Source organism: Triturus cristatus, chromosome 6 (genome assembly GCF_964204655.1).
Source record: "Triturus cristatus chromosome 6, aTriCri1.1, whole genome shotgun sequence".
Taxonomy (NCBI): Eukaryota; Metazoa; Chordata; class Amphibia; order Caudata; family Salamandridae; genus Triturus; species Triturus cristatus.
In genome coordinates this window covers 822,125,940-822,138,673 of record NC_140589.1, presented here as the reverse complement: position 1 = coordinate 822,138,673, position 12,734 = coordinate 822,125,940, and positions in this window count along the sequence as shown.

Sequence of the window (12,734 nt, the reverse complement as noted above, 5' to 3'; positions counted from 1 at the left end):
GGAGCCAGCACGAGCACTTTGTACACATCCTACACTAGGGTTGCCTGAGTATTTATACCCTGTAGTGCTCTAACCACAATTGTATATATTCATTGATCTTCTAAATACATGACGCCTACAGGCGCTTTGAAAAAACAACTTTAAGCCTCCTCTCTTTCGTTTGCTGTTTGTAATGTCTTGTACATACCAGTTTAAATAATTTCAATATATCCTGATGAGATATTGTTGCACTTACACTGTATCCACCCAGATCTCAGTTGGGTTTACGGGTAAAACTCCTGTTATTGTTCTGCACATACATTCATGACACTATACTGCGGAGGTCTTCAAATTGATTTTTAGGAATAACTGACACTCAAAAGTGACTATTTTCAATATTAACCTGTTATGTGACTCCGCCGCTTTCTTCAATACTTTCTTCCCTGGCAACCGTTCCTTTTCATGTCAACAGGAAAACAAAACCTCCCCGACTCCTTGCCATGCCAGATGGTCTTGACCCCGTTACTTTAAGATCGTGACTTCACCTTTGTACTTGAAGCATTTACTCATCCGAGGCGCTGGTACAGACTGGGGGGCGGGAAGCGCTGTAATCCTGTTCTAGGGGCTGGGAAGCGCGCCTATAACCCTGTTCTAGGGGACAGGAAGCGCTATGACGTCCGAGTGAGGAAATCCTCCTCTCCTCTTCCCTGGTTGAACCTCTGAGCGATGCTGCACTACTGTCTCCTCACACTGATTTTGTCCTGATCAGGTGAAAAATAAAAACAATTATGGTTTAAAAATGAAGTCTGCATGCAAATTGCAAGGGCCTGGTTAGTGCGTTCTTTTTTGTGTAAGTGGCAATCGCGGGGGGGGGTCACGCGGGGGTGGGGGCCGGGGAATAAAAATAAATAAAATATAAAGTGAGGAAACTTACCAGACCGCCGGTCCGCGCCGCATCTTCTGGGCCCTTGGCGCCTTCACTGGAGTGGCAACCCTGTCCTCCTCAGCCAATCCTGGTGCTGGAGCAGCACCAGGATTGACACAGGTCACAGTTACTCTCCGCCCGCCTGCCCATTAGGAGACCGAGGTTTGAGCCTTTGCTCAACCCTCGGTCTCCGAATGGGCATGCGCCAACCAGGGCGGACACAAGTGCGCATGACTGGGCACGGTGCGAAAATTCACGCACCTTCCCCACTCATGCGCACTTGTGCTGCTGCGCAATGTCTGACAATGCATGTCAGTCAACATGATGCAGGACCGCCCACCCCCTTCAGACTCTGAAGGGGGTGGGCGGTCCCACGTCATGCTGACTGACATGATTGTCAGTTCTCCCTCGGCGTCTTTGAACTTAAGTAAACTGAGAGTTTACTTAAGTTCGGAGACGCAGAGGGAGCTGCGGGCGCGGGTGGGGGGGCAACGCCCCAGCGCCCTAATGGACGCACCGCCCCTGGAGTGGGAGGAAGGTCAAAGCCCCTCTCCAACCTTTTCCAGTTGATGGAACACCCTTTGAAAGGGTAGGGATGGACATTGTGGGGCTACTGGATCCCAAGACAGCCATGGGCAACAGGTACATCCTGGTCTTAGTGGACCATGCCACCTGGTTCCCAGAGGCAATCCCTCTCAGGACAACGACAGCGCCAGTGGTGGGCCAGGCGTTAATAGGGATCTTTTCCCGCGTGGAGTTCCCCAGAGAGATGGTTTCTGACAGGGGGACCAATTTCATATCCAAGTATATGACATCCCTGTGGAAGGAGTGTGGTGTAACCTACAAGTTCACCACTCCTTACCACCCACAAGGTAACGGTCTGGTGGAGAGATTCAACCAGACCTTGAAGGGCATGATTAAGGGTCTAACAAAACCCATGAGGCGTAAGTGGGACATCCTCTTGCCATGCCTTCTCTTTGCTTACAGGAAGGTGCCTCAGAAGTCTCTTGGGTTCAGTCCATTTGAGCTCCTGTATGGCCACCCTGTCAGAGGATGTTGGACTTGGCCCTTTTTGCAGGGTAATCCCTGAACTTTTTGCCTTCCTCCTGTATTTTCTCTGACCTGTTTTTGTTGGTTTTATGACTCTGGGCACTTTACCACTGCTGATCAGTGCTAAAGTGCATATGCTCTCCCTATTGTAAATTTATGTATGTATCAGTGATTCCATGATTGGCTGATTTGGTTTACTTGTCAGACCCTAGTACAGTGCACTGAGTGTCCCCAGGGCTTGTAAACCAAATGCTGCTGGTGGGCTTGCAGCACTGGTTGTGCCACCCACAGGAGCAGCCTGTAAACGTGTGTCTCAGGTCTGCCATTGCAGAGCCTGTGTGCAGTCTGGTACTGCCATGTTGACTGGGCAAGTGCACTCGCTTGCCAGTCCCTAAACCTTCCATTTTCTGCATATTAGTCACCCCTATGGTAGGCCCAAGGTCAGGGTGCATTGTGGGTAAAAGGCCTAGATGTGTGTGGCATGTCCTAATAGTGAATTACAGCCATTTTCGTTTTTCACTATTGCAAGGCTACCTGTTCCCCCTAGGCCAGAATGGGCAGTTTGATTATTACATCTTATAATCCTAACTGACTCAGGGAACTAGGTAGAAATTCGAGTTTAGTATGCCTCAACTCAGAATGATAAAATGCATCTTTTAGTAAAGTTCGTTTTAACATTCTGCGTTTGAAAATACCACTTTTAGAAAGTAGGTATTTTCTTGTCTAACCATCCAAGCCTGCCTCTGCTAGGTTGTGTATTCCTTGTCTGGAGTTTGAGTGACAGGGGCTGAGGGATTCCAGGAGACAGGGTGAGTCAGCACAGGGCTGAATAGAGAGATCTGCATGTAGATGGGTGGGAGGAGTTGCACCTGGGACCTGAATAGGGCTGTGCCTTCCCTCCACAATGCTGGCTCCATCTCCTGTGGTGCATCTGATATCCCTGGCCTGCACTGTGAAAGGAAAGAAGGAGTCATGTAAACAGAGTGCTCCAGGACTGACCAGAACTGATTTGGACTAGCCAAAGGCCTCTCTGTCTTCAGAGAACAAAGAGAAACTGTGTATAAAAAGAGGGACCCAGACCCCAGAACTTTAGATCACTTTTGGGAAACATGAAGAAACCTTTGCTGAGGAGGGGAACCAGAGAGACTGAGGAGAGACTATCCCTAAGCTTGAGGGATTGGCCTGCAGTGGTTGCCTGACTGCCAAAGAAAGGAGAGAGGAACTTTGTGTGTACTTTCATCAACTTGTGAAGGATCTCCAAGGGCTTGAGAAAGAGCTTTCCTCCTGCTGAAGTCTCAGGGACAACAGACTTCACCCACCAGCTCCCCAAGAGTTCTAAGGAAGTGCCTGCAGTTGTGTTGGGCTTTCTGAGGGACTGCGTGTCGCAAGGAGCTGGAAGTGTGACGCACAAAGAAGAAGCGTGTCGCCGAACTGCCGCTGTCGCTTCCCAACGCGGAAGCGCCTCGCATCGCCGGAGAAGAGGATTGATGTCTCACCAAACGCTGCCGCATCATCGGAGAAGCGTGTCGCAGCTGCTGTCGTCGCATCACTGGGAAAGCGTGGCACCGCTGCACTTGTCGCATCGTTGCCGAAGAGCCTCGCATCGCCGGAGAAGAGGATCGACATCGCATCAGACGCCGCCACATCACCGGGAAGCGTGTCACAGGGCCTGTCGCGGCTCAGAAGAATCGTTGAGTCGCTGCACGGCCGTCGGGAGTGCACGCATTGTGTCGTATCAAGAAGAAGACGCCATCTTTGTTTCATCACACCGTATCTTCATTGCATCACGGCATAGCGGGTCGCATCGTCATGAAAGCGCAGTAGGAAACCGACGCATCACCTCCCCTCGCAGAGAAGAACTGACGCATCCCCTACGCATCAATAGGGACCCGACGCATCACCGTTCTTGCGTGTAAGGACCCGACGCATCAACTTCCCTGCAACACTTTCGTTGTATAGCGTTACGCATCCTAAGGTACATTGAACTCAAAGTGTCGCATTTTACATCTTAAGAGAACTAAGCTATTTTCTACCAATTTTTAAGTACAGTATTGTGGATTTTTGTCGTTTGTGGTCTTGTGTTAAGTCTATATAAAAATACTTATTTTTATACTACAACTTGTGTGTCGTCCATCTGTAGTGTTGTCACTGGGTTACTGTACGTGTTCACAAATGCTTTACACACTGCCTCTGAGATAAGCCCTTTTGCTCTTGCCAAGCTACCAAGGGGGTGAGCAGGGGTTATTTTAGGAGTGTACCCCCTTACCCTGACTAGAAGCAAGGGTCCCTATTTGGTCAAAGGTACCTACCTCTGCCAACTAGAGACCCCGAGTTCTAACAGAGGACCTCTGAGTTTGGTGAAGGAAGGCTGGGAGGCAGCTCCCGGGAAAACTCCCTAGGATGTGTTTAATTACATGCTTGCCTTCAGAAACCAAACTGCCTGCTTCAGGACACTCGCTCAGGCGAACCTAGTAGCAAGCCAGGAAGAAATGAAGAAGTGGTATGACCAGAATGCCACTGTGTTCGAATTTCAACCTGGGCAAAAAGTGTGGGTTATGGCCCCAATGGAACCTTGTTCCTTGCAGGACAAGTAGACTGGACCATTTGACGTGGCGGAGCACAAAAATGACGTCACCTATCCGGTGGATTGGCGGACTCCAAGGAGCCCTTTGCGGGTCCTCCACGTGAACCGCCTCAAGCCCCACTTCGAGAGGTCCAAAGTGAGCATGCTCTTGGCAACAGATGATGGGGTGGAAGAGGAGAGTGAGCCTTTCCTTGACATCCTGTCTGCCAAGGAGCACGATGGGTCAGGAGAAGGTGTGGTCCTCTCACCTACACTGACCCAGAGCAACAGGGAGACTGTCTCCAGTTGTTGGGACAGTTTGCCCCACTGTTCTCTCTGCCCCAGGTGTTACTCACTGGTGTACCCATGACATGGACACTGGTGACAGCCCTCCCATAAAGCACAAGATTTACAGGTTGACTGACCGGGTCAGGGCCAGCATCAAAGGGGAGGTCTCTAAGATGTTGGCCTTAGGGGTGATCGAGCCCTCCAACAGTCCTTGGGCCAGCTCAGTGGTCTTGGTCCCAAAGGCTGCTGCACCCGGTGCCACTCCAGAACTACGGTTCTGTGTGGAATACCGTGGGCTCAATGACGTCACCGGGACTGACGCGCACCCCATCCCCAGGGCTGATGAGCTTATTGATCGGTTGGGAGCTGCCCGGTTCCTCAGCATGTTTGATTTAACATCTGGGTACTGGCAGATTGCCTTAACCAATGGGGCCCAAGGAGAGGTCAGCATTCTCAACCCCAGAAGGCCATTAACAGTTCTGGGTGATGCCCTTTGGATTGAGGAATGCCTCTGCCACCTTTTAGAGGTTGGTCAACCAGGTGTTGGCTGGACTGGAGGATTTCAGTGCCGTCTACCTGGATGACATTGCTGTGTTCAGTTCCAGCTGGGAAGAACACTTGCAACACCTCGGTAAAATGTTGAGGGCTCTACAGGGAGCAGGCCTCACAATCAAGGTCAGTAAGTGCCAGATCGGGCAGGGTTCAGAGGTGAGAGCCTAGTTAGGTCTCGCCGGGTACTATAGGAGGTTTGTTAAGGGCTATGGCACCATTGTTGCTCCCTTAACAGAGCTGACTTCCAGGAAGCAGCCCAAGAAGGTGATCTGGACTGAGTCCTGCCAGAAAGCTTTTGATGCCCTGAAGGCAGCCATGTGCACGGCTCCCGTGCTCAAGGCACCTGACTTCTCCAAGGAATTTGTCGTGCAGACTGACACTTCAGAGCATGGTGTGGGAGCGGTGCTCTCACAACTGAACGAAGATGGCCAAGATCAGCCTGTAGTCTTCCTTAGCAGGAGACTACTTCCCAGGGAACAGAGGTGGCGTGCCATAGAAAGGGAAGCTTTTGCTGTGGTCTGGGCACTGAAGAAGCCGAGACCATACCTGTTTGGGACTCACTTGCTGGTTCAGACAGACCACAGGCCCCTCAGATGGTTGATGCAAATGAGGGGTGAGAATCCAAAACTGCTGAGGTGGTCCATCTCCCTAGAGGAATGGACTTTACGGTGGAACACCGCCCTGTCATAGAACACGCCAACGCAGATGGTCTGTCCAGGTTCTTCTGCCTTAGTGAAGAGAACACCCAGGAGGTTGGATAGTTTTCCTTACTTTCAGCTGGAGGGGACATCTGTTAGACTTGGCATCTTTTGGCATGTTTCCCCTGAGCTTCTGCTTTCTGACCTCCCGGTTTTGACTCTGTTTTTGCTGGCTCAGTGTTTCTGCGCACTTTTCTCACTGCTGATCAGTGGTAGCGTGCAAGTGCTCCTGGAGTAAAATGTGTTATGGATTGGTGTTTCCATGATTGGCCTTTTTGATTTATGCGTCAGTCCCTAGCAAAGTGCACTGCGCATGCCAGGGCCCATAAATCAAATACTGTTGATGGGCTGCAGCACTGGATTGTGCCACCCACGCAACCAGCCCGTAAAGTGTAACTCTAGCCTGCCACTGCAGAACCTGTGTGCAGTCTTGGACTGCCATGTCGACTCGGCAAGTGCACCCACTTGCCAGTCCCTAAACCTTCCCTTTTCTACATGTTAGCCACCCCTAAGGTAGGTCCAAGGTACCCCGGTGGGCAGGGTGCATTGTATTTGAAAGGTAGGACATGCCCTGGTGTGTGTGGCATGTCCTGATAGTGAATTACAGCCAATTTCGTTTTTCACTATTGCAAGGCTACCCTTTCCCATAGGCCAGAATGGGCAGTTTGATTATAACATCTTAAAATCCTAACTGGCCCAGGGAACATGGTAGAAAAACGAATATAGTATGCCTGAACTCAGAAAGATAAAAATACATCTTTGAGTGAAGTTGTTTTTGATATTCTGTGTTTGAAAATACCACTTTTAGAAAGTAGGTATTTTCTTGCCTAACCATCCAGCCTGTCACTGCTAGGTTGTGTATTGCATGACTGGTTTGTGAGTGACAGAGGCTGGGGTGGCTCCAGGAGGCAGGGTGAGTCAGCACTAGGCTAAATAGACATGTCTGCATTGGGACTGGTGGTAGGAGTAGCACCTGGACCTGAATAGGGCTGTGCCTGCCTTCCACAATGCTGGCTCCACCTCCTGTGGTGCGTCTGATGGACCTGGCCCACACTGACAAAGGAAGAAGTTGCGCACTGGCAAAATGCACACGGAACTGGTTTGGACTAGGTACAGACACTCTCTGCCTTCAGAGAACAAAGGATTTGGTGGTTTAAATATTGGGGCCCAAACCCCAGAACTTTAGGACTCTTTTGGATCAAGAAGACTGCCAAGAAGAAGAGCTAGAGAAGCTGTGAGGAGGAACTACCACTTTGCTGTGTGGGCCTGCAGTGGCTGCTTCTGACTTGGGCAGTGAAAGGACTGGACTTAACTTTCTGCTATCTACTTTTGTGAGTTTCTCCTAAGGGCTTGAGGTAGAGCTTGTCCCCTGTTCAAGAAGTCTCAGGAACAGCAAAGACTTCAAGCTCTTCTGCCCTCAGCACTGGGGACTGTGTGTTTTGTGCTGCAACAGAAGAAAAGCAACTCAACCACGTCTACGACGCCGCTGCCGACTCCGTGTCCTGACGGCACCGCAGAGGGCACGCCACAACGCGACCCTGTTCACATCGACGACGCCTGCTGGCGCTGCTACCGAGCTGCTGCTCGAACCGTGACCTGTGGGCACCGCACTCCGCACTGCCTTGCTTCACGATGACGCCTTGGTATCCCCAACGACGCTGCTCCATGCTGGAATCGACGCCGCGGCTTGCACCTTGGTTCGAGGGCACCGCTCGTAAAGTTACACGACGCACCGCCCTTATCCCGCAATGCAGCCTTGGCCTACCGACGCCGGTGCCATCGACTCCAGTTCGTTAGCCGACGACAGCTCTTCAGCAACGACGATGCCGCTGCTTGCACCGTGACCTGCCAGCACCATGACCTACCAGCACCGTGACAAGCACCGCCTTCATCTCGCACCGCGACCCTGGTCTCACCGACTACGCCATCTGATGCCGCCACTGAGCCGCTGCTCTCACCGTAGCTTGAGGGCATCGCACGCCGCACCGCTGCACTTTGCACTGCAGCACCCGACGCCTGCCGACGCCAGCGCTCCTGACTTCATCAGAGAGGAGACCGACCTGCAACGCGTGTGACTTTGAGGGCCCTGACGACCCTGCACCGACCTCCGGAACTGACGCCTGTGGACGCCGTGTTTTTGGAAGCTCAACGAGAGGTCATCGATGCCCTACATTTCTGAAAGGTACTGTTTGCGGGTCTTCCCGACACCGTAGCTGGCCCGCGACCCCGTCATAGCCCCGGACGAAGCTATCGACATCACATCAAGAAATTGTTTTTCAAGGTTATTTTGATAACTGAAGATTTTTAAGTGCTGTATTGTGGATTTTCATCGTTTTTGGTCTTGTCTTACATATACAAAAATATTGGATATATTTCTAAACTGGTGTGGTGTCCTTTTGTAGTGCTTACACTGTATTACTGTTGGTTACGTGCAAATGCTTTACACAGTGCCTCTAAGATAAGCCTGGCTGCTTGTGCCAAACTACCAAGGGGGTGAGCAGGGGTTATTTTAGGAGTGTAACTCCCTTATCCTGACTAGGAAGAAGGGTCCCTATTTGGACAAAGGTGCAAGCCCTTGCCAACTAGAGACCCCCATTTCTAACACATGTTGGGAAAAGTATTTTAGAAGTTGTAGGCTATACTTCTGTTGAAGGTTTGCAGGATGCTAGTGTGGCTTCATCAGTTGGAAAATGGGTTTGGGTGGCAGGAGACAGTGAGCTTGCCCAGAGAAGGTTAGATAAAGCACATAGCAGGACCACAATCCCCAAAATTTCTGGCGACTTGCAGGACACCGAAGGGGGAATGCTGCATAATCTCAGCAGATGCAGCGATTACCAGCCGGCTGGGTTTGTTGCGACCTGGGTAGACCGGCCTGAAGGGCGAGAGAGGTTTGGTACAACCATCCTGACATCGAGGGACAAGAAGATGTCATTGGTGCCATTTTCAGAGTGTGAAAGAAGTTGATTGGAAGCAATATGATGGGGTGTTAGGGATGGGGAATGCCCAGGTGTGAGTGGCAATGATGCGGTGGTACAAATGGAATGTGAGGTGGACTACGAAGATGATGAAGAACTTGAAGAAGGGAAAATATCAAGTTGGCAAGATGACAATCAGTCTCATACCACAGATGGGGGGGGGGAAAGTGTGGGATACTAATGCTCTGTCAAAAGGTCATATTTTACAGGCTGTTGGGAAGCACAGGGAGTCATTGGATCCAAGAATGAGCATTAAAGATTGCAGGGGAAAGTTGAACACAGGCGTACTTCACAGGCTTAGAACAGGTGAGGTGGAATGGTGGAGCTATTGGGAGGGATCTAATCAAAAAGTGGTGCATAAAAGAGGGGTTCAGGATTCACAAGTGTTGTCAGTGGATAAAGCTGTGGGTACAGAATTTATTTCGGGTGACACTGATGAAAAAGGTAAAAAAGACACAGAGTTTGGTAAAAGTGAGGTTGTTAAGGTAAGTAATAAAGCAGGCAGCATGGGGAAAATGGGCAGTTAAAGATGATAAAACAATTAAAGGGAATGCTAAAAGTAAATCTGAGGGTTTGAAGAGGCTCCCTTATATGGGCCTATCTTTGCCTTTGGGTGTACATTTGAATATAGCTACTAAAGAAAAGATTTGGAGGGGGGGTTGTAGATGTTTTCAAATTGGTACATAGGAAGTCAATCCAAGGAAAGTTCCAGGGAAGAGACTTGGGAATTAGCAAAGCTTCCAAGTGTGCCCACAACAATTGATGCATGGACATCGGCATTTTTAATATTTGTTAGTGTCTATTGTGAGAACTGTCCTGAGAGGTCAGAGTATCTATTTAAGTACATAATTATTATTTGTAAAGTTCACATTGAATTTGGGGGATTTAATGGATACACTACGATGACGAGTTGAAGGCCAGAATGGTTCTTTTTCCAGATAAATCCTGGGGGGAGGTAGATAACGAAGTCTGGTTGCATTAGATGTACCCACAGCGGCCACCCCCAGCAATGCACACGCCAAGTGACTCAGCAATTCAGTATCGACCCTTCCTGGGGAGACCCACCTCTTGAGGGGTTGGATCTTGGGGAAGAGGTCAAAGTCCCAATGCAGGTGCTTGCTGGAACTTCAACAGGGGCTACTGCCCGAGAAACCTGTGTAAGTACAAACACAAATGTTCCAATTGTGGGGTTAAACATGCCGTCCTCCAGTGTTTAGGGGAGCAAACAAATTTTGGGGTCAGCGGGCAAGGCAGGAGTAAGGGGGATCCTTTCAGTCTGAATACAAAGGCTTTTACACCAATTAAAGTGAATGTTTTGAGTTATTGGTTAAAATTTTATCTTAACAGGATTGTGGCTACTAGATTGGTCTGATGTCTTCAAGAGGGTTTCAGGCTTGGTTATGATAGTCCTAGGATATGCAGTTTCGCTGAGAATCTGAGGTCAGCTAAAGAACACCGAGATATAGTCAGGCAGAAGTTGACTAAAGAGGTGGAAGAAGGCAGAATGGGTGGTCCATTTATGTCTTGGCCTTTGCCTGATTTGATGGTTTTGCCTCTATGAGTGGTCCCTAAAAAGTCAGAAGGCGAGTTCCGTATGATTCATCATCTTTCACGGTCACATGGTTTGTCAGTAGATGGCTATATAACAAGAGAAGATGCTGCAGTGCAGTTTGCCTCAGTGAACATAGCCATAGTTCTTGTTAGATCAGTGGGTCCTGGTGCTGAGTTAGCAAAGTGTGATATTAAGTCAGCATTTTGTCTTCTCCCAGTTGATCATGTGGACTTTTCTCTATTAGTCATTCAATTTGAAAATCGGTTTTATGTTGATAAGGTTTTGCCTATGGGTTGTGCAATTTCTTGTAATTTATTTGAATCTTTTAGTACATTTTTACAGTGGTGCTTTACTTTTAGAATAGGAGTTAAGAATGGAACCAAAGCACTCTCAGGCATATATTAAACAAGAAGTGAAATGTCCAAACCGTACAGACGTGTATAACAAGCACAGTTCTTCATGTATTGCAAAACATATGTAAGAATTTGATTCACTACAACATGTAATTTGTTAAGACTTTGCTGTAATTTCACCATCACTACAGTGGTGGGTCTCCAATGGGTGGTGCAGGTGGAGGTGGTCCTGGATTTGGAATGGGTGGAGGTATGGATATAGTGAAGCTCTGCTCCATAAAACATATCTGGTTAGATGTGCCCCTCCTTCACAACAATGAAGACACTCTTTTGAATTTCTGCACTTCCTTGTTTGTAGCATACAAACTGGACAGTGTGTGCAAATTCCTCAGATAGGGAATGCAATGACCACTCTATTTTATTCACTTTGATAATTTATTTTTTCTGTTTTTCTAGCACTCTTCAAATATCCCTGCACTGACCTCATAGCATAGGCTTTCCCTTTTGGCTTGCGTTGTATTCCTAGTCAGCCTTCTGTTTTAATAAACAAGGCTTTTGCCTGTCTCTGACCAGCATCCCTGGCCTAGAAGATTTATACAGTGCTCATGAGAAGGAGAAGTAAGATGAAATCCTTAGCTTCATATAGAATTTGTTTTCCTGACCACACAGAACTACAGTTTAAATATATAATGAGCTCCATGTCAATCAAGTCTCCAGGTGGGTTCCTGCATGGTGGGAGAAGCTCAAGGGCAAATGTTTCTTATGCTGTGTCAAGCTATACATTTTTTTAGTACCACTAGTTGTCTCCTCCTAGTGCTCTGTTGCTTACACTTGCTGTCTCGGGTGGCTGACTTTAGTTTTCCTTTTTCGAGCACCTTCTGTAGAGTCATATTGTTAGTTAAGGTTTTCATGGACTCAGTCCCTAGGCTGCTATTCTTTCTGTGTCCCATCTTTGTAAAGTAATGTTAAAGTTTCGCTATGAAAACCTCAAATATTTGAAAATATGTAGCTAAAGATTCCACAAAACTCTAACATGTAGCCCAATTTCGAACACTGGTCCTGTTACCAAAGAAGTAACAAAGTATATACTTTAAGACTTCAGCGATAATATTGACTTCACAGCATGGGTTTGTTGAACTGGTCCATTTGCAAACATAAGTAGCTGCAGTGTTCATTTGCCAGACCCCTCTAGCAGAAATTGCTCATTAATATGTGTTGCTAGACTGACAAATGCAGACCACGGCTACAAGAACACACAACAAATATTTGTTGTCTGGTAAACTAGCCACACAAAAAGTAGTTCTAAACCCTTCCCTCTGACTCTTCCCTTCCCCCTCTACTCATCCCAAACCTGCTGCTTTGATCTTCAAAAAAACACTTTCTAGACCCTTCTCTCTTCTATCCCTCCACTATCCTTTTCAATCCAGCTAACAGACTCACATGTCCACTGCTCAAATACATTTTATATTTCCTATACTAATTCACCACTAATTCTGTTTGAGGTCCGAAGTAGCATGCTACTCCTCGAAAAGCACTTTGATGCTTCATCAGGGACACCAAGTGCTATATAAATGCAAACCACGCCCTCTTCTATCTCACCACTATCCTTTTCAACCCAAATAACAGATTCACATGTCCACCGCTCAATTAAATTTCATATTTACCTATACTAACTTACACTAATCCTTTTTGGGTTCCGAAGTAGCATGCTACTCGCCGAAAAGCGCTTTGATGCCTAGTCAGGGGTAGTAAGCACTGTTCCCTTTAAGGGGAGCGCACGGGCGTGAGCGCACCTATTT